At 36.6% G+C, this 26,470-nt stretch overlaps 1 protein-coding gene across 8 annotated transcripts in view; it reads left to right on the forward strand.

Annotated features, from left to right (window-relative positions):
• large2 (LARGE xylosyl- and glucuronyltransferase 2) overlaps nucleotides 1-26,470 on the forward strand; it is a 125,500-nt gene that overhangs the window by 74,589 nt on the left and 24,441 nt on the right. Inside the window, exon 1 of one of the 8 annotated variants that reach the window (XM_081373301.1) lies at nucleotides 21,634-21,767. The exons of 5 other annotated variants lie outside the window; for them this stretch is intronic. The gene's annotated coding sequence lies outside the window, so the exon portion shown is untranslated. Of the gene's footprint in view, nucleotides 1-21,633; nucleotides 21,778-26,470 lie in introns of those variants that run through there. 2 more of the 8 variants (XM_081373303.1, XM_081373302.1) reach the window with 2 other exon arrangements.

Raw genomic sequence — 26,470 nt, forward strand, 5'->3', positions numbered from 1 at the left:
TGGAACTACAGCTCTCGAGCTGTGGTTAGAAGCATAGTTTCTAGTTTACATGAGATGTAGACTGAATAAATCCTTATCTTTAGCAAAATAAGCAAGCTGACATTCAGTACAACCCGTGTTATTTATTTAGAATACATACAAATAATTTACGTCTTTTAGTTTGTCAAGAGATTTAAAGCACAGTTTTTGAAGACTGCGCATGTGCGAACGTGCTCTACTATGTAAGAACGAGCCAAATATTGAGTCTGGTAATAAAGCAAAATAACTGAGAAAAATTAGAAATGGTCTTCAGATGCCATGTCTGTAACTTATATGACAAAATCTAGCATTAATTTGATCTCAAACAGATTAATTAAAATAAGTTATTAGTCCACCACGTGCGAGACGTCATAAACCAACGTGGTTGAACAAAACTTTGCGACATACGGTTTCGGGAAACAGTCGTGACTAGCTAGTTGATTTCTCCAACGATGCATCGTACTATGGTAGTTAAGCAGCGAGCTATATAGTTGTACGGGAAACGCACCCCAGGACTATACCAGCTTTAACCAACATTAACCAGCTTGGACCAACATGGATTTTTCTGCAGGGGAGACTTCATCAGGGGTGCCGCCAGAAATTCTGGGCCCTATGGAAACCAAAATTTCTGGGCCCCCTACATTTTTTACAGATAAAATTTAACCCAATAAACATGCCCTGTATACTTTAAAAAAGATACTTAGCACATTGCGTAGTTAAAATGTCTAAAGATGAGTACAAAGCCTACAAAAACAAGAAAAAAAATGTATTTATACAAATTTGACTTATAAGTCAAACACACACGTAATAACCATATTATTTATATTGGCCTATTTGGTTTTCATAATATAAAATATTAAAATATCTATTTTGTAAACTCCTTATAGCCAATGGTTACTACAGACACATGTTTTATTCGGTTTTTTTATATTATTTTTTTCTGGGGCATTTTATTCATATTAAGAACGTCAAGTTTGACATAATCGATGCGTTTTTTCGTATCCGTCATTCTGTGGCTCTGTCAAAACACCATTCAAACCCTTGGATGCGAAAAACGCAGAAAATCGAACCCGATCCGAATTATTATTATTTATTATATTTTTTTTTTGACGCACGAAAGTTTCGGAGGCAGTGTGCTAGTGTGATTGACCTAACGTGAGGTTGTATTTATTTTTTAACGTGCTAAAATATCGGACGCGAATTTCGCACGGAGGAAGGAGGACGTGGGTGTGCAGCAGCCGCTGAATCTGTGTAACGTTAGCTATTTTTTACAGTCTATGGTGTAAAGACATGATAACCCAGAGATGTTATTATTGTTGGATGTAAATCATAATTCAGTAATTATTTTACTAAGCTAGCTAGATAAAAGCAGGTCATGTAGCAACAAAAGTTTTGGAATACAGGAATAGGGCAAGATACCTTTCTTTTTGAAAAACTGTGTGACATACTGTCGACTTCGGCGTTCTCTGTCTTCTCTTTCCTTTCCTTTTTTGATGCCCTAACTTTTGATGTGACATGCCTGCGTGTGTCTGCGCTGCATCATAGCAAGTGCAATAAGCAAGAGACGTTACACTAGCGATCGTAGCTCGGACAGAGCAGGTGGAATGAACCATTGTAAGGGGGAGGGGTGTGACTGAAACAGTAAATACATTATTTGTTTTTTAAATATTAAATCTATGGTCAAAACGGACAAAATACACATTTAGTTGCATGAGGGGCCCTAGCACATTTAATGTATGTATAAAAAAGAGAAAAGAAATAAGAAAAGAAAAAAGGGGTCTGCTCTTCTGGGCCCTAAATCAGCCTGGGCCCTTAGAATCGTCCTAACCTTCCACCCCTTGGACTTCATTAATTGATCTGCCTCTGTAATCATAATTTGTGTAAAAAGGAATACAAGTTTTTGGTGTTTTACTGCCACTTGTGTTCATTTCAGCTAAAAACTGCAGTGAATTGTATGCATAGTGAGCCTGGGTTGAATATTTCACATATCAGGTTCAATTTTTCACATTGCCACATGGAGAAAAAACATTATGTAGCCATTTTAAATAGTAGAAATTCTTTAAAAGACACCCAAGTCATGGCAGATGTTTTGTAATTGGATGGTTTGATTTTGCACTTTAGTTACATCAGTGTGGATCAAATAATCATTCTTACATTTTGACTTAATGTTCCTTTTAAAGTTGTTGATCAGTGATTTATTTGGCAAGTGTATTTGTATGACCCTTTTTTCTCTTTCTGCAATTTTTCTGTGCAATTTGCCTGACTTTTTGCACATTGAACTCAAAGACTCTTTTTGTAGTGTATGTTCACTCTTTAGTGTGCATACTTCTTTTCTTAGCAGCCCTGCCGTGATACTATCTCCAAATCTTTTCATGTCGAGGTCAAAGCATGACAGGTGAGATGTGTTGAAGCTCTGGCATGAGTCATGCAAAAGGGACTTAACACCTTCAAATGAAGATTAAAAAGCAATACCATGTCAGTACAGCAAATGTTAAATAACGCCACGTTTTATTTGCTCAGAATCAAGCTCGGCATCATCATTCCTTAAGTGGTTGTCAAAGAAATCGCTGCAGTGCTAAAGCCCTAAACAACTCACATAAATGGTACGTTTTCAGCATCTAAAGGGCAGAGATGCAAACATATTTGCTTTTATATCCACAAACAAACAATCCCTTGCATTTGTAACTGGAACATTTAAGAGGGTGCATTAGCCGAGCTCATGAAAAATTGATTGTTACGCATTATTTAGTTTTATCTGTGATAATGGGTGCTTTGCCATCAGGCTGTGTAGAGGATCTGGTTGGTCTCCGGCAGGCACGTGCACAGGTAGGGCTCAACCTGTGCAGAGCACATGCCCTTTTTGCCCTCACACTCCGAAGTGCCCTTTTTTGGTGGTGTTTTTTTTTTTTTTTTTTTTAATCAATGCTATTGGTCATCCTTTACGTCTGTCTGTCTGTTTTACAAATATTTAGCCAATGAAAGTTCTTAAACCGAGCTTGTGTAAATCTTATTCGATCCTCAAGCTGTCAGTAAGCTGATAACTCCGCCTCCTCTATATTCACTGAATCAACTGAAGTTCCACAAGCAGCCGCACAGTAGACAGCAGCTGAACGAAGTTTTGCGAAGGGTAAATAAATATCTTGCTGTTTGAATAAGTACTACTAAACACTATGTCTATAAAGGCTCATATTTTATTTATTTGATGACTCACTGACTGAGACATGTGGGACGTCGCCTGAGAGAGAGGTCTAGGCTAGCATTTGCCATCTAGTCATACCCAATACATAGCCTAACGCAAATAACTTAAATATCCTGTGCATACTTCATTTTTTATAAAATGCGATTTTGGCCAAATGTATTTTACAACAGGAAAAACAAACTAGTTTGTAACCTGTTGATGAAAATGTAATGTGATAGCCTACCGCCTGCGCCGTATTAATGACGGACAAAAAAAATGCACATTTGCACACATTCGCTGGTCAAAAACTATATATTGATAAGTAATACAACAACATATAATTTGTTTTTAACATCGGAAAATCATAACAGGTGCGCCCCCGCGCTGTTTCGTACTGGAACTTACACAAAGCGATCCTCATCACCTAGGTAACATATTTCTAAGAAATTTCTTCTTTGATTTCTGATTGCTGATACACTTAATTTATTAACATTTAGGCTAATCATGTTATGGTAATAATATTCAATTATGGTTAATTCAAGGCTGTTAATATGCATGTATTCGCTATCTAGCTAATTTTTAATCTATATTATTCTATACTCTCCGCTCATCCTCACATGTATAAAATGTAGTAAAACATGGTTTTACTACAGTAATGTTGTAGTAGTAACTAAAAAAAAAAAAAAAAAAAATTACAGAAGATCACTGTGAAATCTTTATATTGTATCATGCAGAATGTAATTCATGATGTAATTCATTCCAAGGCTTCATTTATTTGATCCAAAATACAGCAAAAACAGTAATATTGTGAAATATTTTTAGTGAATAAGAGACCTTCAAGAGACCAACATCCCTTGTCCTCCACAGCACAGTATCAAATTTTTGCCAGGTAGGCGGATACATGTTGGATATAGTAAAGGTATGGCTATAGTTTCTTATAAGCTGGAATTGATTTGGACATAATTACTCAAATTATATTTCAAAATAGTTTGTCAAAAATACTTGACTCATTGCTCTACCTTCCCCTCTTCTCAATGTCATACATAATCATGGTAACCAAATAATACAAATTAGCTAAACAGAATAGCTAAAAAAGAGAATATGAAGAGTTCAGATGCAAAAGCCTCTAAGTGCCATCTGAAAATTTCTTCTAGAATGATCATTTTTATCAAGCTCATATATTTAAGTTCAGTAATTTCACTTAAATGGCAATGAAAATTAGCTATTAATTGTCATTTAAGTGAAATTACTGAACTTAAATATACGAGCTTGATAAAAATTATCATTCTAGAAGAAATTTTCAGATGGCACTTAGAGGCTTTTGCATCTGAACTCTCTCTCTCTCTCTCTCTCTCTCTCTCTCTCTCTCTCTCTCTCTCTCTATATATATATATATATATATATCTGCAAAGTTCATAAAAAAGTGCATAAAGTTCAATAAAAAAAAACAGAATTTTTTAGCTATTCTGTTTGGTTTTGTAAGCTAATTTGTATTATTTGGTTAACATGTTTATGTATGAGTCAAGTATTTTTGACATATATTTCTATGCAATTTAAAAAAGACGGAGTACACAAGAGCAACAGAAGGTTGCTGTTGTATTTAGGTTAAGAGGCCCTTAAAACCCTGTTTATCTATATTATTATTATGGTTGTTATTAATCGTGAATAAATCTAAAGCTTTTGAGACTATTATTTTGTGTTATTGAATTTGTCATGAAGACGTGACCATTTCTTCCTTTTATGTAGGCTTACTAAATAATTTTGATATAAAAAAAGGGAGGGGGGTGCCCTTTTTCAGTTTCAGCACATGCCCCTCAAAAGGTCTGTGCACGGCCCTGGTCTCCGGTCAAGCCGGGTTCATGTTACATCCACTGTCAGGCAAAAGCAGATATCGAAATGTTCAGCACTGATGTATTAGAAGCAGCTGACCGTTCATCTAAAAGTTTTTTTTTTTTTTTTCATTAAAAAGAACACCGTGATTTTGTCCTTGAACACCACACTCTGATGTTTCGAGAGTGTGTAGGCAGGTTGCTAGAGAATTAGCGTGTGTGGAGGTTGTGCAGACCACAGCCCATGGCCTACAATTGGCTTTGAGGAGGCTGAGAAACAATAAAGGGCTCCTGAGAGGGGGCAGAGAACCCTGCTGACATGCAGCTTACACCGCCACGCATTTATATGCTGGTCCAGGTCGGTCTGTGTGGGTTAGTGCTGGTAATGCAAGATCAACCTCTGAACAATACAAATTTTCTCTGGGAACCAGAAAGGACCAATTTTTTTTTACCAGGAAGAACATGCTGTTTACACGTACTGAAAAAGTTGTGATGAATTCTGTCTTGCTGGTTCCCAGAGGTAAATGTTATTGCTCAGAGCTTACTCCTCCAGCTGAGGAGACTTGGACTTATTTTTCATACAAGTATCACCTTTATCCCAGGTTTATATCTTAGAAATACAAATTGACAACTGAGACTATCAAATTATGTGGACCGCATAACACAGATCATTTAACTTAGAAGAATTTGATGAAATGTAAATGTTTGAGTTCTCTGACTTGCAGGGCCATATGGAATCTGTTTTATTTTTCCCCAAATTATTATTATAATTTTTTTTAATTTCAAATGTTCTGTAATCCTTTTTTTTCCCCATTTTAATTTTTCTGGATTCTGTTTGACTGATTTTAGTAATCAAAATGTATGTCTAATTAATTGAAGTAAGTAAACTTGTACAACTTATACAACTAATGAAATCTGTTTGGTGCACTGAATTTTTGTTATAATGTAAAATGCATATGTAATTTTTTTTATATTTTATATAATTTAAAATTAAACAGTATTAATTTAATACATTTACCCCCGGTTTCACAGACAAGGCTTAAGATAGTCTCAGACTAAAATGCATGTTTGAGATGTTTTAACTGGAAGCAACTTGCACTGACAAATCTTACAATACACTGTTAGACTTTTCAAGGGTTTTTTACAGTAACTTACTGGCAACACTGTTGCCAGTAAGTTACTGTAATTAAGAGTTACAGTACCAAACCGTATTTCAGTTTTGTGTAAATACAGTGCATTACTGTAAAAACGAAGCTAATCAGTACAGTGCATTACTGTAAAAACGAAGCTAATCAGTACACTACTGTAATTATTTTTATTTGTACTAAATATAAATTAGATTTGATAATTTTGATATATGATTAATTTTATTTTTATCCTACATAAGTACTACTTTCATACAAACCAATTAGACAAAGTTACCACAAAATACCATTTTTTTATTTAAAACATTTCGGATATATCACAAAATAAACATGCCAATGCTGGAAATAATGTGTGAAATTTTTACACATTAATGGGTGAGTTTAGAGACAACATTTTTTTGTGTTAATTTTAACTCATTCATTGTGTTAATGATTTTAACAAAGTAAATATGTCAGAGAGGTTAGCACAAAGATGTGTAAACGTGTTAAATTAACACATTATGTGCTGTCCTTCACTGCAAACATTTTTGAAAACATACATAAAACCATAAACAAAACATTAGCATTTGACTAAATGAATGTAGAGTCATTGGTTGTTTAGCTTATACAAGTATTATAATGAAATATCAACCATTACATTCATAAAACTGCAGAATATAAATACATTAAGCATTCAAAAAGGAAATGTCCAAAACAGGACAAAACACAGTTCTTTTCACAATACAAGACACATAACCCCACCTTAAAAATAATTTCACTTATTTCCAAAAATGTGTTGGATTCATGTACACTGGTGGCCAAAAGAAGTATTTAAGTGTCTTAATGTTTTTGAAAGAAGTCTCTTTGATGCTCAAGAAACATTTCTTATTATTATCAATGTCTGACTGTCTACTCCATCTTTTCTACAGCATAGGAGTAAAAATCATCATCAAAATAATCTTTAAAAAGCCAACACAATGTTTTTGTCCACCTTTGTGAATAAATGAACTTCTCCAAAGATTGGTTCCTGTTCAGAACTTGATTGACAACATCAGAATGTTCCCTGGTCAGCATGCGTGCCCACAAACACAAATGTACTCAGTCCTTCAGAGGAGATCCCGGTTCCAAAACTATATGAGAGAGAGAGAGAGAGAGAGAGAGAGAGAGAGAGAGAGAGAGAGAGAGAGAGAGAGAGAGAGAGAGAGAGAGAGAGAATATTAGAGTCACATTATTTTTAACCTCCTTTTTTAATTTTTATTTATTATTTTCACAAAAACTTAAGAATATATATTTGTAAACAGCTTTTGTCAATAAATAGCATACAAAAGAACTAAATTAAATTATGCCAGATTAAATTTTAATACTTACAAATCCTAAATTCCGTCCAAAAATGCTGAGATCCATAGAAAAAACGACTGAAATCGATGATTTTAGCCCATTTTAGCTTGTCTGCAGTGAAGGAGTACCTGTTTGAGACAAATACACAGTAAGATACATGCAAGAAATCACTGTGTGATGATCGTTCTCCTTCCTCCAGTATAACCCACCTGTGCGCTGATATTAGGACCTTCCTAGTCAGGTGGGACTGCAATGGTAGAGTCTTCTGGCTAATAAAATATCAAAATAATGCAAAAATATAAACTTAAGTTGAATAGAATGCTAGATTTGGTATGAATGAATTAGTGAGAGTTTTACTGCAGTGTTTACCTGGATACATTTATCTGGTGAGACTGAACAAAGACAATGGTCCATCTTCTGATTGGTTCATTTGCTGTGTAATAAAATTAGACATAATGCAAAGGTCACTTATTTGATATAAAGTTTATAGAGATTTTATAAGATATTGTAAGCTACCTAGTCTGCACCAGTGGCTCAAAGCAATTTTCACATAGCGTATGCTAATCATTTCAGCAAACTTATCTCAAAATATATCACAAATCTGGGCTGGCCTAACTTACCTCTGGAATCTTGCTAGAAGTCACTGGCGCGAATTGGCGCTTTGTTGCAGTTGCCTTTAAACACAAAAATGGAAGTATATATTAAATTCCATTAAAAAAAAACTATAATATGGTATAGTTTGAAAAATAATGCTAAAACTATAAAGGTTCTCATCAGTAGGCCAACATTAGGCTATAAACAGAATTTCACATTAGTTTATTCACATTTATTGTTTATGTAAACGCGTTGCTCGTTGGCATATTCACAATTCAATCTAACAAAGTGTGTAAAATTGAACGTTAGCTCAGTTTAACGTTACCATGGTAAAGTTCGTTACCGCCATGTTGACGACGAGTAACGTTAGGCTAACGTTAACGTTATATCATAGGTTAAACTGGGCACAATCCTGTCAACACACACAGAAGGTTTTTTTTTTTTTTTTACCTTGCTTGCTGATCTCTCTCTCGGTGAAGTGAATTCCGTCTCTTCCCCGGGCCAGACACGAACGTCGCGATCCAACAAAACACAGACCCCATTACCTACACTGGATGCTCTGACGCGACACGACAAATCCCAGACAGATGCGCCGCGGCCGTTATATTTCTGACGTAGTCCGATACGAGTCCAAGCGCTCGCGCTATTTCTGACAAGGGACAAACAGGTTTGCATTTAAAGGTCCAGTCGCTTCAATGTGTCCAATATAGACAGCCTCTGGCTATTATAGCGTTGTAGACACGAGGTGTAAGGCAAAAATTAGGAAATAAAAAGCCCGGTGGAATGTTGCCAGCCAGAGAGGCAGTTACGTCAAATACAGTAGTATACAGCAAATTTAAAAAATACAGTAAGTCTCTGTATGTGGTGTTAGACGTCACAGAAAATTCCCATGATGCAATGGGAATCACAGTTATTTACTGTAAAGAGAAATAGCAGTATAATACTGGGGGATTTAAAGTAAATAACTGTAGAAATTACAGAAAAGTCTAACAGTGTATGTCACTGCTATTGTTTAGTCTCAAGATGCACACCAGTAATTATTTCTAAGGCACGTTTATAAAAGCCACTTAAATGCTGAATTGAACTAAGTAAAACTGGGTAAACCCTTTATATAAGAAGTATTGAGTATTATTTGTCTGATAAAAATAATTGTTGGGATCTAGCCCAAAAAAATTATTTGGTAATCTGTTTTGTAATGAGGAGTAAGAAAATATTAATACATTAAAACATGTATAAAATGTAATATTTAATAATAAAAAAAAAATAATTAATCTATATATGAAGAGTTCAGATGCAAAAGCCTCTAAGTGCCATCTGAAATTTTCTTCTAGAATGATCATTTTTATCAAGCTCGTATATTTAAGATCAGTAATTTCACTTAAATGGCAATGAAAATTACCTATTTATTGTCATTTAAGTGAAATTACTGAACTTAAATTAACGAGCTTAATAAAAATGATCATTCTAGAAGAAAATTTCAGATGGCACTTAGAGGCTTTTGCATCTGAACTCTTCATATACAGTGAGTATACAGTAAGTATAAGTAACCATTATTCAATTTTTTTTGTATTGTTTTTAGTATTATTTTCCTTTCAAAAACAACCGCCAACATAATCTGATTGCTATATTGGATATTTAACAACAATTTATTAAAAGTTCAGCAAACATGAGAATTAGTCCCCTGTGAAATTTGGCAAATTCCATTTTTATGACCGGATTTCGCAATTCGGTCCGCTTTTTCCGCATTGCGATAATCATAAGGCCCTAGACTTTTGCAGACAATGTTTAGATTTCTTCTATAACTCAAAAAGAGAAATGATTATTATTATTATTACATGTGTCTGGCAAAAATAGCAACCAGTAGCAATAGCAACAAATGTAAGTGTCTGCACATGTGCCTGGAATTCACTGGTGGAAACGCTCACCGTTGGACTGTTTCTTTTAATAACTACATGAAGACGAAGATGAAAAATGACAATAAAATCAGCAGAAGATTGTGTAAACAATAAAAAAATGAATATGCAAGCAGGTGCTGGTCGGAAGGTATCTCAAATTTGAAAGAATATAAAGTTGATGCAACTCCTGAGGAAAATGTAATTGCACAAATGGCTCAGGAGATTTGGAGTAAGTTTTAATAAGTATCAACTTTATCCCAGGTTCCTCCTAAAATTCCTTAGAAGAAATAAAATAGAAACAACTGAGAGAGTTTTGTTTGGTAAGCAAGAACTTTGTTGAGTTCAGTCTCTGACTTTTCATTGTGGACAATGTTGAAATTGTTTTAAAGGAACTTTAAAGGAGAAACAAATGAGATTATTGGGGATTTTCCATTTGCTCTCCATTTATTTTAAATTCTATCATAGAGAAACCTAGCCTGGCTCCGCCCTCCTGTGTACTTCCGCTCAATTTTATTTCCCTTCAGTACTACGTCTGGGATCGTGGTGTATTCTTTGGTTTTCTCCGGCCAATTTTTTGGCGGCCCAATCGGCGAACAGAGGGAATGGCTGAGAGCGATGACGCTGATGTCGTGCGTTAGTTTGAGTTGTAGGGTTACGTCACGACCAAAGGTTAGCAGATCCAGAGTGGCTCTGGGCAGATTCAATAGTTTTAAACTTCAACAGAATACCCGCCTTCAAAGAAGTTAACGCTTGTCAATGGAGAGAAGCCAGACTCTCTGTACAAATGAAATGTACGAGGGTCTGGTAGAACCAGGCTAAGAGAAACCATCAAGATAGTTAAGAAGCTTACTGAGCACGAGTTTCTTGACATCCAATTGTAGCCTGACCTCGGCCTGCTCTGACCTTTAACCCCCACCTGTGAGTCAGCAGACCTTCTTGCTCTCCCACGAGGTGTACTGCGGGTGCAAGAAAAGCCATAAAATGGACCAAATAAATCATGTTCAGTCTCAAAACCCTTAGGGTTTAAAAGAGGATATGCTTTTTTGGGGTGTTTTATAGCCATTTCAGGAACTTTTATCCCAGTCTTCCTCTGTACACCGTGTGTTAATACCTGGTGGTGCTCTCTTTCAACGCCGAATTGGATTGCTTAGGCCTTCGGCACCAAACTCGGATAAGCGTGGCAGATGCAAGCTGTAAAGACTGTCCCAGGGCCGTGCTGGTGTGGAGCAGAGCGGTCTCTGACAGAATGAGAGATTGCACTAGCTAGTTCAGATGAGCCTACTGGAGATCACTTTGTTTTGAAGGGCTGTGAAGAGGAGGGGAACGCACTGTGATTCATGCTCCCCTAATGGAAAGCTCTCAGTGCCATGGAGTACACACTTTAGTACAACACACTCACACTTTTTCATCCACACACACAAAAAAACCTCTTCTTGTCCCCCCGAGAAAGTAGAAGAGTAGGGGAACCATTGGTGAAAATGCTGCCGGCCTGATCTTATGACTCCCTGTTAACCTACAGTATACCTTCTGAAAATAGATAGTGGCCCGCTGGGATTTGGCTGCTGCTGTCATCCTTTATCATAATTTGATGAAATTTTGCACCGTTAGCCTGAAATGCATCTCTGATCAAATTATAGTTCAAACAGAGTGTCTTATGCAAATGTCTTCGAAAAAGAGACAGAAGCAGATGCCTTTCTAGCCGTTCCAGGTCAATTTATGGGGCTTTCAGCTGTGACTTAGTGGAAGGAGCGTTCCCTACTCTTTCTCTCACATAATTGAAGAACAAACTCCTCGAAGCATTTGACTGGCATATGATCTCTCAGAGAGTTTTTGAACTTGAACTCAGACTCCTTTAAAGCGAACTGAACTCGACCATCTCGGGTGATAGTCTGAGTCGAGAGGTCAAGGCTTGGCTAATTAGCTTTGACAGTCTGGTTGAATGCGTGACTAATTATGAGGTTAAAAGTATCTTTTAAAAAATTTCTTCCTTCAGTTTTATGCAAAAAGGTTAAATGAAATTGACCAAATCACAACAGCAATAAATGCGTAATGGTTTTTACGCATTTGGAAAACACTTTATCCTTTGTGTTGCTAATGGCTTTCCATGTAGCAGCTGCGCCACAGAAACACATATTACTGCTGTATAATCATTTCTATTATCCTATTAATCTATTAATAATAATAATAATAATAATAATTTATTTTATTTTATTGAGTTGTATTTATTTTATAGTCATAATAATGAAAACAACAAAATAGGGCTAATAAAACATTTAAATAATTTATATATCAATAAAAACAATTTAAAAATAACAGCAAATACAACAACATATATGGTCAGATATAAGGTCAGAACCCGTAAAAGTGCATAGAATTTTTTTTCTTCTTGGTTCATGGTTTAGTCCAGTGAATTAGGTTTTGTTTTGAAGAGGGCTGTCTATTTTAGCACTGACATATGATTTTTTTCATTAGAAAACATATCACACCCAGTTCTCAGTAATGTATCCTCAAACACAAGGTGGCATCCAAAAAAGCTTTCATATCTGGTTTTCCTGCTAATGCTAACTGGCTCCTCTGAGATCCAGCAAAATCCTTCAACATCTGAGCTGAAGTATGTGTGTGTGTGTGTGTGTGTGTATGTTATTGATGTGTAGTGGTGAAAGTGAGTTAGAGATTCTGTTTGTAAATGAGAGATGACAGTGTGAGACATGACAGCTCCCTCTCGGTTTTTATCCTGTTCGTATTTTTATGTGCAAACAGGTTCATGAATAATGCAAAGGCAGGTTAAATGATGTCACAGATGCAGAATAAGCTCAGTGTTTGTTATTAAAATGCATGTGCTGTTTCCGTGAACGTGGGTGTGTTTACTGTGAGGGGAAGTGAGTGTGTGAAGCCTCCTGCTATTTTGTGGGCAATGAAACTGGGAGACATATAGGCCTTGGTTGGCTAGAGAGATCGAGAAGATTTAAAGAGGCGAGTTAGTCTCAGCAGCCAGAGAAGTAGCGTGCTTTCGAGTATTTAGATAGATAGTCAACCCAAAATCGGGGTGAAAATAATATTGGCAGCTTCCCGTTCCCCTGCTCACAACACAACCTGCTTTCTATTTTCCTAGTTGAAAGGCCAGGCTGCTTGCGCAAACCCCCAGATTCAAAACACTGTTGTTATGTAGGAGCGGTTTCAGCTTTTCTTTGTGGAAAATGAATACATAAGGATATGGATTAAGATCTGCTCAGGTTGAGATGGAAAGTCACGTGACCTTCAAGACTGCAGACTCATTCTTATACAATAGTCTTTTTAAACAGCTTGTGAATGTATGTATTGACTTTTGCTGTGAAGCCCATGTAGTCTGATTGGATCTTGCACCACACCATCTGGGACCAGAACAAAAGAAATTCCTCGTAAGTGGTCATGATTAATTCTCAGAAGGTCACAGCAGACGTCCAGCAGTGCCACAGCCTCAGACGTGATGTGTGTATGCCTTTCCAAAGCCTCCACAGCCACAGTCAGAGGTCGCATTAACTGAAAAATTTTTTTAGCATTGACGGAAAAATCTGAATGCCGTCCGTCATTTTGACAGATACACCGAGGGTGATCTGATTGTAACTTGTAATTGTTATTCTCACTACTGTCCACTTGGTGGCGAGTGCGCTCTTGCTGACTTTCAAGAATGGCTTTTCTGAATTACGTGACATACAGTCTATGTTTTATTGACGTCTTTCTGCATATGAGAGCAATTGCATGATAGACATGATACGGATTTCGGTAAGTTGGACTGTATCTTTCAACGTATTTTCTGATGTTCATTCATGTTTATTTCGTTCTGTAACGTAGTAAAGAGGAAGGGAGGGTCGCGTTCACTCGCACTTCGCTTGAACTGAGGCGCTAGTGATCTCCCGCGCTACATTAAAGAGCGCCAAAACTGCATTTATTATTTGAATTAACAGAATTTGAAAGCTGAGACTTTTTTTCATATCAAAAGTAACAAAGCACAAAGCTTATTGCGATTTATTGGACAAATATTCATGATGAAACCTGAAAAGTGACCCACAGTCTCTGTTTATAATGCACAATCTAGCCTATATGCTGATCGTTCGTGAATGAAAATTAAAATGTGAACAAAAACAGAGCCCATGAAATGGCTTATTATCATTAAAATATGAAAATTAAAATGTCGGCCAATAATAGATTATGTCTATGGAGTTAATATTGTGCCATATTTAAACAAACAAATCCAGCTTTTTGCAAACAAACTCGATCTGCTTTGCGAAGGAAAACTCGACTCGCAAACGAACAGAAAGCAATGTGCAAGTACAAAGGTAAATTTGAGCGAAAATGTGGACAAATATGGATTGTGTTTTACAAATATAAATAAATGAGCCTAGATAATATTTCACAAATAAATACAAACCATCCTACAAATTGCATGTAAGCTTTGAACAAATACCAAATCTAGTGCATACAAATGCATCTGTCTGTTATGATTGTGAGACACTTGGCTTTTTATGAGATCTCTCGGCTCGATTTTCTCACAAATGTGTCCAGGCAGATTTTCTCACAAATGCAGTTGAGCAACATCCTCTTCTAAAACAGTAGATGGCGCTAAGATAGGGGATTAATTTAGCGCTAGTCTCCAGGGAGAAGCACTGATTTGAAACTTGCCTTTGCCAGAGCTAAGGAAAATGACCGGTGAACGGATGTGTTTCTGTCTTACTTTATCTATAATTAACCTTTTTGAGGTTTTCTTTTGCAAAATGTTAATACATATCTAGACAGAAATCCACATTAGCACTTAGTAGCACTTCACTCTCTCTAGGATAGGGGAATCTATAAGCTGAAAGCTCTGCCATCATATGTTGCACCTTTGACGTTTCCGTAACAACATCGAAAGCTCAGCCGAGATGGATGAACAGTTGATCATAGCTGTACAGGATGGGTTTTTTATTTCTCATCTCCACAAATATGAAAGGCTGAAAATCCATTTATCCTTTGCTGAAACTTCTTTGTTTTCCACACGTTATTTTATATGCAACATGTGAACGGCCCCTAAAATAGCAATGATTTGCTTTTGTTAAAGATAGCATGAAACGGAAGTTGCAACTTACACTTTGGAACTTGATTTTGTCCATGGGAAATTGATTAAATGGTTAGATGGTTGTGGTTTGCTATTGGTCGATCTTGTGAGTGACAGGTTGTCCCGCCCTCGCGCCAATAAACACATCATCAGAGAATAGATGTCACTGCAAGAGGAAGTTATTTATATTAAAGATTATGAGGGCACGTGAATTTAAAAAAGTAATGATGTGCACGGATAAATCATTTAAAACGAACACTGCAGTATCCCATTCATAAATAATATTTTTCCATTATGATTTCATGGTGACTTTAAAACTATTGGTTAGGTTTAGAGTAGAGTTTAGTGTATGTTATTTTCAAACACGATATAGAATTTACCTTTACATTTCCAAACTGCCTCGATATATACAACAAAAAACTATAATTAAATGTTGCAGATAAAACTGAACGTGCTTTAAGTGCAACTTACTGGACTTTAAAAGAGTTGCGAAATATTCAAGAAGCAACGTAATATAATTTCGCCGAAAGGTCGCCGTTGGCACTGTTTTGCAGTTATTGATACGATGACTGTTCTGACCTTTAATCCCCCAGCAATAAGGGTTAAAGGTCACATTTCGCTGATGAAAGGGATGTTGAGCTAATGGATGGCTTCACCACAGAAATTTCTCACACCCCTCAGCTACATGTGACCTTTAACCCTTTATTTGTGGGGCGTGAGAAGGTCAGAAGAATCATCGTGCCAATATATAATACAGACACAAACGATCTCCATCTGTCATACTGAGCACATGCTCAGTGTTTTCATCTTCATCCCAGACAGGGTTTCATCTGGAAACATCTGAGAATTTTCCGGGCCTGGAAACTTTATAGAAAATTCATATATTGAATGTTTTTGTAATTATGCTCAGCTTGTAGATATTTCATCCACTTGCAACTGCACTTTGTATGGAAGCTTGTTTCTGCCACGGAATAAAACAATTTAAAAGATAATTGCGACTTTTGATCTCACAATTCTGACTGTTTTTTCTCACAATCGCGAGTTATAAAGTCAGAATTGTGAGTCAAAAATATAACTCGCAATTAAGAGCTTATATCACGCAATTCTGACTTTATAACTTGCAATTGCGAGTTCATATCACGCAATTGTGAGAAAAAAGTCAGAATTGCGAGATAAAAAGTCACTTTTACCTTTTTAATTTTTTATTTGCTGCCAGAAACAAGCTTCCATAACTTTGTGAGTGAAGTTTTTATAAAATAATTTTTTAGATATCCATACCCAGTAATCATGACTGGATAATTCATGGAATATTCTAGGAAGTGAGAACCCTGCACTGGCCAATCAGCTGCTGAGCTCTCATAATACCTCCCCCAACACCATGGCAACATGTTTGGTAACTATGGTCAACATTTCAAGAAGCGGCCTTATTAATTAGTGTAATTAGCCCAATCAGTAAGAGACATAGGGACAAAGAGCACATTCTTTTCTTTATATCGAAGCTGTTTGCTTAATGAGACGTTTTCTCTCGTTTAAGAGAGAATAATAAGACTCTGGTGTGGACGTGTGGGTGTATGAAGAACTGATTAAGTTCACTCAGCAGAGTGCAGGCGGAGGTAAGATGATGTCTATGTTATTTCAGTCATGTCTGAGCTCTCAGATACAGTCGCCGTTCGGGATGCCAGAAGCTGACGCTGCGTTCGTGTGAAACTCTATTTAGAAAAGCTGTCTGGAGCCGGAGATTGGGGTGACCGCAGGCCAAAGAGAGACAGCACTTAGTAAAATTTGCTAACCCGTAAGCCCACCTCTCCTGCGTCTCATCCTGCACTTGTCAGGACTAAATAAATTGTCGCTTTTCCATCAGCTTTATGTGTGTGTGTCAGTATCGATCATTTTCGCTCGCACCCACAACAACACCTCATAGTCCTCACGCTATATTCTGTTCCCATCAGCCACGGAGAGCGCAGGCAAAGCACAATGCCACTTGTTTTGGAGACTTTTTGACCTCTTGACCTGTGTAAATCCTCTGTGGTGGACTAGGTATTATATTTCTCGTTGTTTTGTAGTGGTCGTGTCAAAGCCGTCTGTCCTGACGGCGCTCGTGAGTTTGTTCACACTCAGAGAAGAGGATTAGGGAGTGTTTTCACTGCAGGTTGGCATTGTTAACATCGTTTCCTTCCTACACCACTCCATGAGTCATAAAATGTGCTGGTGTCTGTATTCTGGGAGAGAGGAAGACTGATGAAGAGAAAGTTTGTGAATAAATTCAAATGGCAGATGTCATGCAGAGTGTTTTAGTGGATATAGCAGGGGACAACAGAGGAAACGCTCCAGATGATTCAGTTTTATCCCTCACACAATGGCTAAACCAGCGCTTAGTCCTTAAATGCTAATCTCTGGGTTTCACCAGACATTATTTTTCAGTGAATTTGTCACAGAGATTGTGATATTTTGTTCACAAGGATTAGAATATGCAGCTGTCGCAGACGTAAACTCGTATGTGCCGACGCGTCGGGTAGCGCCACTCATGTGCAATGCAGGTTTTGTGACATTTCAGGATTCATTCAGCATGCTGTGTTCTTAAGGTCTTACTATTTGTTAATCCCAAAATCAAAAGAGAAATGGTATTTTTATTACTTTTTTTGTATGGTGAATTTATGATTTTCTTTTTTTGTATTACGTAACAATAATTGGATGTGTAGATGTGTATATATTTAAAATAGGTTTTAGATGTTATCTAAAATGTAATATTTTTGCATTATTTTCTCCTAAATTTCTATTGTTTATGGGTTCCATTTTAATGGTTTAATTAAAAATGAATAATAAAAAATTTGATTTTATTAATCTATTAATCTAAAACATTTTTATTAATGTTTTCAAATGTAACAATTATATTAAAACATTAAACAAAAATGTGTGATAAATTGTATTGTTATTACTTTGAGAAGTACATTCTATTCTACAAGAGTTATATATTTCTGTCACAATTTCTTCAAGTAAAACTAAACTTTTAGTTTGGCGGGTTGTAGAATAATTGTGGGATAATTATAATCACAAATCATTTATACATCAGCATACTATTTGCACTGTATATAATGTATGCTTAAAATAAAAAGAATTGCATTACAGTTATATTTAATGAGAATCTAATTATATAATTATCATTGCAAATAATAAAACATTGTAAATCTTTGAAAGTATTGAGAAGCACAAAAAACTCTGTTATGATAATGCAGTGGGGTTTTTTGTGCAAAGTTATGAAAATAGTCACAATGCAAAAAAAAAAAAAAGTTTTCCTAAAAGTAGGTTTTATTTTCTTAATGAGATGTTTGGGTAAAATATGAACTGGGCATGTTTTCATTAGTTTTACTCACTAAATTTACAAATAAAAAGTAACTAAAAGGGCCAAAAAGAGACATGTTTATGTAGCCACTGTGTACTGTATAAGGTGAAGTGATTCATCAGTTGTAGTGTGTGTGTGTGTGTGTGTGTGTGTGTGTGTGTGTGTGTGTGTGTGTGTGGCCTAAACAGTTGTTAGAGAAACCCAATGCCCCCCCCCCCCCCATCCCATGTAAAGGACTCCCCTTGGTGTGATAGATTAGTAGTGTCTCTCTCCATGGTGTCTTGGTTTACCGCCACACCTCCCAGTTCCACCCCCCAGGCTTCTCCAGTGACCTTTACTTCCTTAATGAGGAGAAAACATGAGGTGTTAACTTATCAAACATTAATTTGGCTGTCATCTTACCCTGAGTACAACTGCAGAAAGCTTGAGGAAGTTTATTGTCAAAGAAGAATGACCATCTCTGATAGTAACAATAAAAATATTGGTGAATTAATAAATATCAATGCATGGTGCAACCTGATGTCTCAGTTGTGATTAGATTGGATTGTTTGGTAGATTGGATTAATAGTATTGGCTAATATGTTGACTCTGTTTATACTATGTTTTGGTGAACGATTATGCGTTGTCTGCTTGTAACATTGTAACTTGGTGCAAGTTTGACACTAAACATTCAAAGTGCAGACAATGATTACTAGACAATTCACATGATGTATACAATGTTTGCGTTGCATTGACAGGTACAACTTCACACATAAGTGATTTTAACACCTTTTACTTCCCTAACAGTGTCTTTTAGAGTACAAAACATGAGATGTATAAAACTATCAAACTTTATGGTAACACTTCACTTTAAGATGGCACAGTTACACATTACTTACTATAGTAATAAGAGTCAGTGATGCTTAATCACAAGTAACTAACCCTAAACAAATCGCAACCCTAACTCTATAGTATGTGCATGTTGTTAATTAATGTTACTCAGTACTTATTCGTTTAATTACACTGTAACAATGACACCTTAAAATAAAGGGTTACACTTTATTTTAAGGTGTCATTGTTACAGTGTAATTATATATTTAAGTGCTGAGTAATATTAAGCAACTACATGTACTTACTATAGGGTTAGGGTAGGATTAGGATTTGGTTGAGGGTTAGTTGCATGTAATTATGCATAATTACTGTTATTACTATGGTAAGTACATGTAACATGCAACAAGGGCACTGTAAAATAAAGTGTTACCAAATAAAGTGTAACCAACTTTATTAAGCCATCTTTAATGCTTCTTTTATTTTGTTGTTTTTATTATTAGCATTATTAACTGAGTTTTAATTGATTATAAATTAAATATTTACAATTATGCATTTGGCAGACACTTTTATCCATAGCGACTTACATTGCATTTCAAAGTACACATTTACATTCTTATCAGTTCTTGCTTTCGATGGGAATCGAACCCATGACCTTGGTGCTGCAAGCGCCAACGCTCTACTGTTTGATGTTAAAGCTAGCAGGAAATATGCTTTATTAATAAAATAAATAATAAATGAAAAAATATTATGCTGTTTTTAATGTTTTTTAGTATGTACAGAACCCATAAGGGTACATGGGGATGGAAAAAAAGATGAGATGGGAATAAAAAAATGTTTTCCTCCAATCTCATGTTTTTTCCATCACCCTTAGGGGCTTCATAGATATGTTATTTCACATGTTATCATTGTGAAACGGTATATGTACAACTTTAATATGGGCCTTTAGATTAATGTATGCTGATGGACTGCAAAATAAAACCAGGAACATTTTAATTTCATATCTTTATCCAGTTTGTTCTTTTCTGATAACAAATGTACAGTAATGGCCAAAAATCATGTCTGGCCTAGGAAAATGTACATCATCACCGTTCACCCTTTATTCAAATATCATTAAAATTGGTAAAGGTTTTGTGAGCATATTGCATAGTTGTGCTTAAGATTCAATTGTTTTATTTGTAACAACGAAATGAAACATGCCAAATTGTGCAGACATGATTTTTGAACAAATGCAAAAACAAGAGCGAACCAGTGAAATATTAATAACTGATTATGTTGTAGTCAATGAATGCTTTTTCCTGTGAGCCTTTTGTTTTTCTATGCATTTTATTTTGTGTGTGTGTGTGTGTGTGTGTGTGTGTGTGTGTGCATAGTATAAAACCTGTAGCTGTATCCCAGACAGCAACATCCGGCCCACATCTGGTATACGCGTTGAATCCACATGTACCAGATGTGGCCCGGATCTGGGCCGAGACTATGTTGCTGTCTGGGCTGCTTTTTTTTCCCCCAAACAATTTTACCAGATAAACACCTAAACCAAATGTAGTACTTTGTCCTTCCCTCATATTTGAAATACTTTCCCAATATTTTGGGAAATAATGAACCATTATTGAACCAATAATGGTTCAATTGAACTCGTAGGGTCATTAAAAACAATTAACCCCTCTGGACTTCACTTCTTGTCACTACTGTATATTCCAACCTTCTCACGGAAGTGTGTCAGTCATTGAAATCACAATTCTCTTAGATATACTGATTACAGCGTAGAGATGATGTGTTTGATTAAGAGACTCTCCAGCCCATCTGCTGCGATAAGAGCTTCTAATGAGAGCCTGTAGAAATCTGAATGACAAAACAAGCCAGTTCATTGTCTGATAAGAATGCTTGATTACACCGGCTCGCGTCGTCTGTCTGTTCTGCAGGATCATGTCGCTGGTCAGAGGAGAGGCAAAGCTTCCCAGACTCCTGCATTCCTGCACAACCCATCTTTTGTCATGCAGCAGCAGTTATTTGGAAGGTGACACCCTTCCCCCCTCTTTCTCCCAAGTACATGCCAGTCATCTTTCATTAAAGGAAGAGAGGGAGGAACGGAGGAGGAGTGAGTGTGAATGAGCCAGCGGAGGTCAGGGCATTTAGTAAATCAGGTGTAGCAGAGGCTCACAAAGAAGGGTTTACTGTCATGGAGAAGTCAGCAGCAGCAGCAGCAGCAGCGAAGTAACTTAAAAAGCAATTACAATATAGTTTAGAGCCGAAAGAGAGATTTGGGGGAAAGACAGAGCAAAGGAGCGAGGCTGAGAGATGCCTTTGATCCGCAAACCTGCCGTGGCATGCTAGCGGAGAGGTGGAGGGAAAGAGGGAGGAGTTTTGCTCTCCTTCCCTCTCAGACACACATGAACCCACACAGGTAGAGCGGTTCAAAGTTTGCCACTCGTGATTTATATCAGCTCAAAATCTCGTGCATGTCGGGCACTGTAACTTCATTCAGCTGTCAGACCGTCGTCAAAGCGCGCTGGACAGAAGACGAGAAAGCGCGAGAGAGAGAGAGGGAGAGCTGGCCTTGGCGCTGAGCAGAGGTGAAGATAAGTGCGTTCTTTCAGCTCTGTGAATGCAGGCTTTGTGTATGTGGCTCCTTTTTCTTACTCTGTTTTTCTCCCTGGTGATATGAGTCTGTCTTCTATTGTAGCATGAGGTATTGTCCCACTTTTTCTTCTTTCTCTCCACTGTGTAAAAGTTGCAGTGTTTTTATGGTGCACAGATACTTTACTGCACTTTACAGGAAAGACGAGTGAAGAGTGAAGGTTGGTTTGGGGTTAGTTGATAGAATATACACCGGCTGTACAGTATCAAATCTCTCCAGTCTATGGAATGTCCCCATAAAACATGGAAACCCAACGTGTGTGTGTGTGTGTGTGTGTGTGTGCGCGCAATGGGTGTGTGGTGTTTGCTGAGGTGAAGTCCTTTATGTGTGTGTGAGGGGGGTGGGGTTGCACTTTAGGGAGAGTATTATTAGATACATTTCACAAAGAATATATAAAGTTTGGAATCATTCAAAATGTAAAATGTTTTATGCTCACCAAGACTATTTATTTGGTCAAAAATACAGTAAAATAGCAGTATTTTGAAATATTATTACCATTTTAAAATAACTGTTTTCTATTTTAATATAATTTAAAAGGTATTTTATTCTTGTGATCAAAGCTGTATTTTTAGCATCATAACTCCAGTCTTCAGTGTCACATGATCCTTCAGTGATCATTCTAATTATGCTGATTTGGTGCATCAAGAAACATTATTTTTTAATTTATTTTTTAATATTAAAACAGAAAACAGTTCTCTTGAATATTTCTGTTTTACCGTACTTTTGTTCAAATAAATGCAGTCTAGGTGAGCAGAGGAGACTTCCTTCTAAAGCATTAAACATCTTGTCTTGTCTATGGGAAGTCCCCATAAAACATGAAAACACAACGTCTCTCTCTCTCTCTCTCTCTCTCTGTGTGTGTGTGTGTGTAATGACTTGGTGAAGAAAGCAGGTTAGTCTTACCCTGTCAGCCAGTGTGACCATTTGAATGGAAAAAGTTTAAGACAATGGCTTAATGATTTACATTTTAATTATCTTTAGCTGTGTGGACTTTTGTCATGTGACTTCTCACTGTCTCGTTTTACTTAAAAAGAGGTTTGAGGTCAGCCTGGATTTCCTCACTGAGATTGTAATGCAAATAACTGCAGAAGGAAGCTCATCTTTATCACTTTAGATTGACGACTTCTGAACTTAGAGTTGACCTCTCTCATCTGTTGTTTTGTAGTATAGATACATTTTATAATAAAAAAGAGCTTTTTGTTGAAAGCCGTTTGCTGATGAACCCTTCAGAGTTGATCAATGTTCCGGTCTAGGATTTCTGATGTTGCTTTAATGCAGACAAAAAAAGTAAATGAATATAAATGAATGATTGGACATCTCTATCTGGAGTGATTGTCAGTGTGGAACTGAAGCGGGGAGGAATATGCAGTGCTGATCAATTTTTGAGACAAGGGCCGTATCCTTGAACAGTGCAGAGATTTGAATTTTACAGCGGCTCTAAACACAGTCGCAAAAATAATGTGTTTCCAAACATACTGAAGCCCACAGAGGTTGTACATTATTTTTTATCTTGTTTTCTTAAGACAATAAGAAAGAGATGTCATGCAAAAACAAAACAAATCTTGAGCAAACCATGAATAACTTGAAGAAAAAAATAACAGCAATACACAGCTTCTCACAACTAAGTAGTTGTAGACAAAACATGGCACAATAGACTAAATATCAATATTCTACATAATTTTCGAGAGAAAAAAAGTTAAGCTAAGCTGCGGTCTGCTAGCTATGAGTGGATTATTATTATTATTAATTATTAATAAAGGGTTTGTAGACAGATCTAGTTGCTCGCTTCAAGTGTAGACTGGCCGGGGAGGAAAAAGCCCAATTTAAGTGCTAAAATCTCTTTAGAAATGGTTCTTTTTTTGGGGGGGGGGGGGGAGTTTTAAATGCATTGTTCATAACATAATTTATGCTTCTCGTGTAAATTATCGTCAAGCCCACCCCCCCCCCCCCCCCCCATATTAAAGCTTTTTAAAAAAGTATGTATTATTGTTAAATGTTCAACAGCATTTTAAATAGCATTTTACTACACACAAAAGTTAATTACAAGTTAGTCACAACTAACATTTTCGATAGTAATATGTGCGTGTGTGTCTGTGGGTGTGTAAATCATACATAAATGAATATATGTATATATAATATATGTTATATAATATAAACTATATAATTTAGAAATCAGCTCTGCAGGATTGATGGGTTTGAGAAGCTCTGCTACACCGATGCACAACTGAAGCAAGTCTTTTTAAAGTACTGGTTGTCTCATGGAAGGCAGCTCTCTCTTTCTCATTATCATCTATCACTCTGTCTGTATCTGTATCTGTATATCTCTCTTTCGCTCACACACACAAACATATGATTGAGGCTTTGTGGGTTTTTTTTTTTACTTTAAGACACTAAGAGATAGAAGCTGATTTGGTTTCCTGGCTTGGAAGAGAAAAAGATTAGCCGGATTTCAGTCCTCAAAGGGACAACGGCAGCATGTGAGGAGATATTAAGTGGAAAGAGGGATTGAGTAAGGGAGGGAGAGAGCAGTGTTTTTGAAGATTAGCCCCCTAATGCACCGGGTATCAGACTGGGGGACGGACTCACACACTGAGTTTTTATGCGTGATATCCCACGATCCCTTGCTGCAAAGCCACTAGAGAGAAGTTCTTAATGGCTGTCAGTTCTTCTCTGGTGGCTTAAAGATGGAAAGAGACATTTCAAACGTGGGTCTGTGCGGTTCATTCTTCAAACCTCTGAAGTTCACACATGCCTAGAGATTTTCTGTTGCTAGTTCGGGGGAACTAATGATCAGACGCTTCCTTGTCTCTGTTTTGTGATGTTGTATTAAGCCACATCCAACAAATCTGTTGTCACAGAGAGGTGGCAATAAGAATATAAACACAAATAACTGGTCCAGCACATACTCTCGCTGTGCTGTCAGCTGCCTTCAAACCAAAATGAAACCTCTTTGATAGAAACGCTCTGCATAGGCTTCAACTCACTTACGGCCTTTGTGTTCAAAAACAGCTTTTTGGAGTTCCACTGAATCGAGTAATATGCAATGGTTTAACTCTTTTTTTTTTTTAACTACTTTTAGCACAGCTTCTTAGCAATGGAAAATGCAGTACGCTAAGATAACAGTGCTGCGTCGCTTCTGTCGGAGACGGTTGTTTATCATGTGTTTAAATCCACAAACAATTGGGAAACAATAGTTTTGCATGCCATAACACTAATACTTAGCATGTTGCTAGTATGCTGCTAAGCAAACATCACACTAATCAAATAAGAATAACATTTTGTGAAATATTGCACAGTAGATGGAGGTATTTGTATTAATATTTTGCAGCATTCAGTAAAATAATCATGTCTTTTTTTATTCCGGCTGCCATCATGATAATTTTCACTGAGCTCATTGCAAGGCATTTTGGGATTGTCATTTCACATTTTATGAATATAGGAGCATTATCCTGTACAGTATCAAAAATGGATATTCATTTTGAGCAGTGTTAAATTATTCATGTTTTTTTAAAGTGACTGTTAGATGATGGCAAAGATGATCTAAATGCATCACCAAATAAATATCCAATGTCGACCAATATCCATCCAATACTATTAAAAAATCTCTAATGTCAGCCAAACAACTGATACGATTCATATATATTGGGCATCCCTTTGAACAAGGTATGTTAGAAGGCAGTGCCTGTGATTAAATCGTGAGAAAAGCTTGCTAGTTAGATGCTGGAAATTCAGAACTGCTTGTAAAACACTGTGTGTGCAGAAAGTGCTGAAGTGATTGTGCTTTAATCAAAGAGATCGCATCCCTTGATTTGATTCCCTGATTATATTCACATTACAAAGTCCCTCATTTAAAAGGGCAATGCTGTTGTAATTCCAGGTCTTCTCCACAGAGATTCCCTTCCATATTAAGGACATTATCATTCTGTGACTGACAGCCGCAGTGGAGCTGGCCCCACCTGTCCTGTCCACCAACAGAACATGAACATGACAAAGACAGAGTGGGATAGATTAATTAATTATCTTAACGTAGCATTTTATACAGTTGTCACAGGAACAATCCCACAGTAACATGGGGTTACCGTAAACACTTAGCTCAAGGGCACAATGGTGATAGTTCACAGTGTAGCATGTGTACACTTCCATGTACAACATATTGAGTGATGCTTTATTACTGAATGCATTTTTGTGATTCAATGATTCAATGACAGTTGTTTCTTTATTGATTCAATCAGTATTTTTGAACGAATCATAAGAATGATTCAACGACTGTCTCATAAAAAAGGTGGCTGCATCCAGAATCATATACTGTACTCAGTAGGTGCAACTTTTGAATGAGTAATTATTCATTATAAGTATGTTTTCATATGAATACGGTAGATTTTCCCTTTTTCCCATAATTTTTATGGGAAAGTTTAGCTTTGGACTGAGCTGTGATGTTGCCAAACCATACAGTATATCCATAATTGTCCTATACTCCATTGGATGCACGCTTTGGAATCACATTGAAAGTTGTAGGTCAAATTGGTACTGTTTTATAAATACTTTGAATTCAGACATACTACTCTTTTCGCCTACTATACATGATAGGAAAGTATACGATTTCAGATGCAGATTCGTTCCTGAAGGAATCAGCGATTT

The sequence above is a fragment of the Scardinius erythrophthalmus genome, assembly GCF_964197995.2.
Source record: "Scardinius erythrophthalmus genome assembly, chromosome: 8".
Lineage (NCBI taxonomy): Eukaryota > Metazoa > Chordata > Actinopteri > Cypriniformes > Leuciscidae > Scardinius > Scardinius erythrophthalmus.